This window comes from Thunnus maccoyii, chromosome 18 (genome assembly GCF_910596095.1).
Source record: "Thunnus maccoyii chromosome 18, fThuMac1.1, whole genome shotgun sequence".
NCBI lineage: Eukaryota > Metazoa > Chordata > Actinopteri > Scombriformes > Scombridae > Thunnus > Thunnus maccoyii.
The window spans coordinates 27,186,204-27,192,203 of record NC_056550.1 but is presented as its reverse complement, the minus strand read 5'-3'; positions in this window follow the sequence as shown (position 1 = coordinate 27,192,203).

Here is a 6,000-nt window from a genome sequence, read left to right as displayed (position 1 = left end):
TTAAGCCTCCTTTGAGGTCTATCTATGCTTGTGCCTAATAGAGGCGGCGTATTAGAAAACGCTCCTATGAGTCATTCTGGAGTGCATGTACAATCGACCTATGTGGTTGTTTAATTACAAGGATGTGTTGGTTGTCAGGCAGGTAACACTGCTTGTCAGAGAGGGAGAGAGAGAGAGCGGATGTGTTTGAGGGAGGGAATATAAAGGAAGCTTATTTATGCCGGCGCAGATCTGATATGAATTTAATGTACAGTGATGGCTCTCTACAAAGTGATCTGTGTGGCAACTCTGCTGACTCTACTGATACAAGGTAAGCTTCCTCTTCACCTGCACACTCCTGAACTAATGACATTTATACTGAACAATAGGAAGGAAATAAAATCATCTAATTAAGTAAACATAACTGTAACACAATAGGAATGCAAATCCTGCATTCAGTAAAATGTACTCAAGAAAAGTAAAAGTACACAGCAGACCCTGTCAGTGTTAAAATATTAACGCATTAACATGAGTAGTTAACATGTTAAGTGGAAGAATTACTGAGATCTCTTACCTAAGTAAAACTAGAAATACCACAATAAAATCTCTAAAGTATTGGCAGCAAAATGTACTTAAAGTATCAAATGTAAGAGTACTCATTATGCAAAATGGCCCCATCTAGAGATTTATATGTATTAATTATATATTATTAAAATATTAATACTGATTCATTGATATGTACATTTTAAGCAGCATTTTAATGTTTAACAACTTTACTGTTAAAATTGTGATGATATGTTTTATGTATAAAATACTGACCTGAAAAGTAGCCAGTAACTATAACTGTGAATTAAATGTAGTGCAGTAAAAAGTACAACATTTACATCTGAATTGGAGTGGAGAAAAAGTACAAAGTAAAAAAAAAGGTTAAAGTACAGTATTTGAGTAAGTGTATTTAACTACTTTCCACCACTGGATGTTAATGCTTCACAATAAAAAATTGATCAAATCAGGGCAGAAGTCCAAACATTTTGAAGATAAAATATTTCTAGAGGACAAAAACAACAAACTGAAATTATTTTGTACTGAACTCTGTTCTGAGGGCTAAAAGATGAAATGATAACATACTATTTAAAGCAGATAATGATGTGAGGGAAGCCGCAGCTCATGCTTCAGCTTAGCTTATTTGCTTAGCAAATAGCTGTCATTCATCCTGTCACGGACTATAAAAAGTCCCTATAAATCAAACTCTTATACTGTATTCATGTCCTGAGGTTCTGGAGAATCTAGGAATTTGGGTTTTTTTTTGACGTAATGACGGTTTACTTTTTACGTTATCCAGTTTTTAAATTTCTTTGATGAACACTTAGGATTACATGTTTAATGGATGGACACTGGCAGCAGCACTTGGTTAAGGTCAGAGAAAGATCATGGTCTTTGTTTAAAACAGTAATGACATGAAGCACAAGACACGACGCGTTTATTAACATTTAACTAAAAGCCACCATTTTTCACTAGCATTTGCTTTTGTTGTCTAAATTCAAACACACGCAGGACTCAGGACACAGACCCTGGTCTCCAGTGTAGGGCTACAATTTATGATTATTTTCTTTATTGACTCATCCGCTGATTCACTGATAATTGTTTTTCTTTTTTAAAAGACAGTAATTACACTTTTTGTGCATTTTTAACCGTCAAAAATGTGCTGACTCTGCAGGTTCTGTCACTCTCTTCTGAATTTCGGACTAAACCATTTTTGTTTGTTTGTTTAACTGCATGTTTACTTAAATGAAACACATTTTCGATTCCAATTTTAACACTGAAAAACCCCTGTAGCTTATATGTTCATTAATAAACCTCATATGTACTGTAAGTCTAACAACTGAACTTTGGGCGTGGCTCCACTGGCACTTTTCCCTCTCTGATTATTTGTCTTCCGCCAAATGAACTTTGATTATAATTTTATTAGGTAACAACAGTAGATCGTACTGTCAAGGGGGAAGATAGACAACTGCACATACAGGTAATTAAAGATAAAAGATATGCAAAAAATAGTTAATAGTTAAATATGCAAATAAATATTCAAATTAAGAAAAATAAGTGATGCAAGAGCAAAAATGAACAGAGAAATTTAAGAAAAGAGAAGACATACAGTTTTAAAATCTTTTTTGTTCAAAGAAGACTTTCCTGTATTTTTTAGTTATTTGTTCCATCAAACTAACACGCTGTGTCAATTGATGACTAAATCTTGCCAATACTGCCCTCATATTAATAGCACTATCACCTTAATTACATTTTTAACAGTTTAATACAGTTTGCAATGTTCAGTATGTTTTTGACATCATTCATGAAAACAGATAAAAACAGAAATGTTATGGTTATAGTGTTGCGCTGGAGACAAAAATTAGATTAATCACAAAAAAGTGTCCTCCCTCTTCCAGTATAATCTCATTTATTTTGGTTCTTGGTATAATCACAGCCAAAAAAAACCCCAAAAATGAATAAAAAACATCATCAGTATGAAGGTCTTAAACATCCTGCTTGAATCCTTTGAATACTGTTTGGAAAGATGCACAACTTTTATTAAATTTTATTAGTGACAAAAATTCTTTGAGACAAAGACCAAACTTTATTCCAGACATTTTACCAACAACAAATAGCTCTGGGAAATGGTATAAAAGTTTATAAACCTTCCCAGTGGTGGACTGAAAGGCAGGGGAGAAAACATATAAAGGACACCTGATACATTCAGTGGGTCCCATCAGCAGAGACGAACGATGCATGTTTGGTAAAACATCTCCAATTAAGATGAACATTGACTGAGAATCTACATAAGGAAAACAACGCCTCTGTATTTAAAAAGGATTTACTTTGTAAACATTTATTTAGCAAACATCTCTGAAATAAAACACAGGGAATGGGTAACATTTTAAATGTTTATTTCACTATTTCAAACACATCTGTAGTAAAAACAAGGAACTATTAACATTTTGAGAATTAGCTGTTCTGAGCCGTCTTGTCAGGGAAGCGAGAAGCAAGGTTGGTGAGATAAAAGGAGAATTCTTTTGGCCATGAGTTTGTAAATTGCACTCTCCCTTGTATGGCTAGATCTCGCCAAAGCCTACCCAAATCTACCCCACAAGCTGATCCAGTATGCATTAGAGCAGTACCAAGTACCATCAGGAGTAGTTAAGCTTGTGATGTCACACATGGATTCGCTGAAGATGAGTTTCACCATGGGAAGTTTCACCACCAAATGGCAGAGGCTCAAGAAGGGCATCATGGCAGGATGCACATTATCTGTCGTTCTGTTTGTGGCTGCCATGAACCTACTACTGAAGGTGGGAGGAATGCAGTGTAGGGTACCAAATGTGGATGATGATACAAGACATCCGGTCTGCAGAGCCTTCATGGATGATATTACTGTAATGACCCCATCGATCCAAGGAACACAGTGGGTCTTAAGTTCACTGTAGAAGATGGGGGCATGTTCACAGATGCAGTTCAACCCAGGAAAATCTAGGGGCCCCAGTATCTGAAAGGGAAGATGACCACACTGAAGGACAGTGTCAACCTCAAAGACACTATGGCTCAACTAAACACCTGGCTCAAGGCGATTGACAACAACCAGCTGCTTGGAAGGTTCAAGATATGGTGTTTCCAGTATGACATCTTAATCAGACTGCAATGGCAATTCCTGTTATATGACTTTCCCATGACTCAAGTGTACACAATGGAGAGACTGTGCAGCAAATTTGTTCGGAGGTGGCTGAGTGCCCCCCAAGCTTTCAGCTCAATCAACCTGTACAGCAAGACCGCCAAGCTCCGCTTACCAGTTTCATAGGTGGTGGAAGATTTTAAAGCCACCAAGGCAAGAGTAGTCAGCACACCACTGCTGTCTGAGGATGGGAAAGTCAGACATGCCAACAAGACCATCAAGTGTGGCAGAAAGTGGAAGTCCCAGCAAGCAGTGAGAGAAGCAGAAGCCCAATGGAAACCCCAAGAGATCGTTGAGGTGGTCTGTTAAGGACGGCTAGGACTTGGAAACTACAACACCAAGTGATGGAGCAAGGCCAACACCAAAGGCAAGAGAGGACTCATGGTGTAGAGGGTCTGAGAGGCAGCAGAAGAGGAACACCACATGATATTGGCAGGGCTCTTCAGACAGGAACAGTGGATGCAGTGGGATCAGACTTTTGAGTGATCACTGTCCTGGATGGAACTCCGGGATACCGATCAGGGCAAGGTGACCATCCTCCTGTGTGCTGTGGCCGACCTCTTGCCAACCCCAAACAACCTTAAGATCTGTGTAAAGTGTAAGACCCATCCCATAAGCAATGTGGAGCAGCCATCTTTATGCCCTAAAGCACTGGGAGAAGGTCGATACAGGTGGAGGCACAGCAAGGTCCTTACAGAAATTGCCAAATGGACAGACCTGCAGAGGGTCAAAGCTGACAAACACCAGCTATCACCAACTGAAGTTATTAACTTCCAAAGGGAAGATCACAAGGCTCCTAGGGCAAGAACAACTGCCAAGAACCCTCTCTCCATTTTGCATTGGGCATCAGACTGGGAGATGTGGACCTGAACAAGAAACTTGTCTACCTGCAGGAGGTGGCAGCAACCTCACTAAGACCAGACATGGTTTTGTTATCCAGGAGCACAAAAACCATCTTAGTAGCTGAACTCACAGTGCCCTGGGAGGACAGGCTAACCATCCCTCACAAACTGAAGAAAGGATATGATTGACAAGGCTCTTGTCAAAGGATGCCATGCAGCCATATTCCCCATGGACGTCGGCTGCCGTGGTTTCCCAGCAACATCAGTACGCTTTTTCTTGCAGAAGATCGGTTTGGAACCCAAACAACTAGGGAAAGCCACTAAGGAGATTGCTGTGGCAGCTGAGACCAGCTCAAAGTGGTTGTGGCTGATGAGAGTAGTTGACTGTAGTTGCGAACCCTTCTGCAGGTGAAGGCTAGTCAGTCTTCGCTGCTCCACTAAGACGAGTCATACAGACTAAGGGGCGAAACGACCCTGAGATACCTGCTGAAGATGCAGAAGGGTTCCCAACAATATTCCGATCACCCTACTAACAATACTGTCAAGAGGAGGAACTGGTTGTCGCACCATAGTAAGTAGCACCTGCAGTACCTGCTTGTGGCCAGGCATCTCTGATGTTTATTTCATTTATTTCATCAATAACTTTGTTATAGTCCATTTGGACATCCCTCTCAATGGACAACAGCAGAAGAACAGAGAACCTTCCCTCTCCACATCTGTTTGTAAGCTGGGTCTTGAGCAGCTCAGACTGCACTGACCCAAAGACAACAGAACCAAAGAAAGGGGGTGTAGCTGAGCAAACTAGTGAGTAGTACTGTATTACGGCCAACTGAATGGAACAATGTCAGCTACAACACCTACAACATGTTTTTAAGGGTTTTTTATTTTCCTGGTGGTCAGCATACATGAATTTCTACTATAATAGCCAGTTTACTCCATCATAAGGGCATCTTATCAACAAAGTATCTCATGTTCTTCACTGGAAGGGCACTTCACCATGTATATATTAATTGAAAGGGCACTCATCATGGCATCATGTTTTATCACACCTAGGGGCACACTAGAGGGCATTTAAACTACAGTTTAGTAGTCAATATTGTGATTATTACAAACATCCCCTCATTGGCATATCATCTGTCAATATATCACAAAGTATCAGTGAATATAAATGCTGAATTGTTGTTTCAAGAGCTGTTTGTTGTCTGTTTTTCAGAGTCTCACTCACAACTAAATGGTAAGTCAAAGTTTCCACTTGTTTACTTCCCTTCCCCCTGTCAGCTGTGACATTTTAAACTTGTTGTTGGATAGAAATGAAAGTTTCATTGTTGTTCATATTTGCTGTAAAAAAAACATGTTTCACTGTTCAGTTGGGCTTCTGATTGATCTGATTCTGACCCTAACCTTAACCCATCATTTAAGAGAACAAGTAGAAGAAGAAAGAAACATCTAAGAAACATCTAG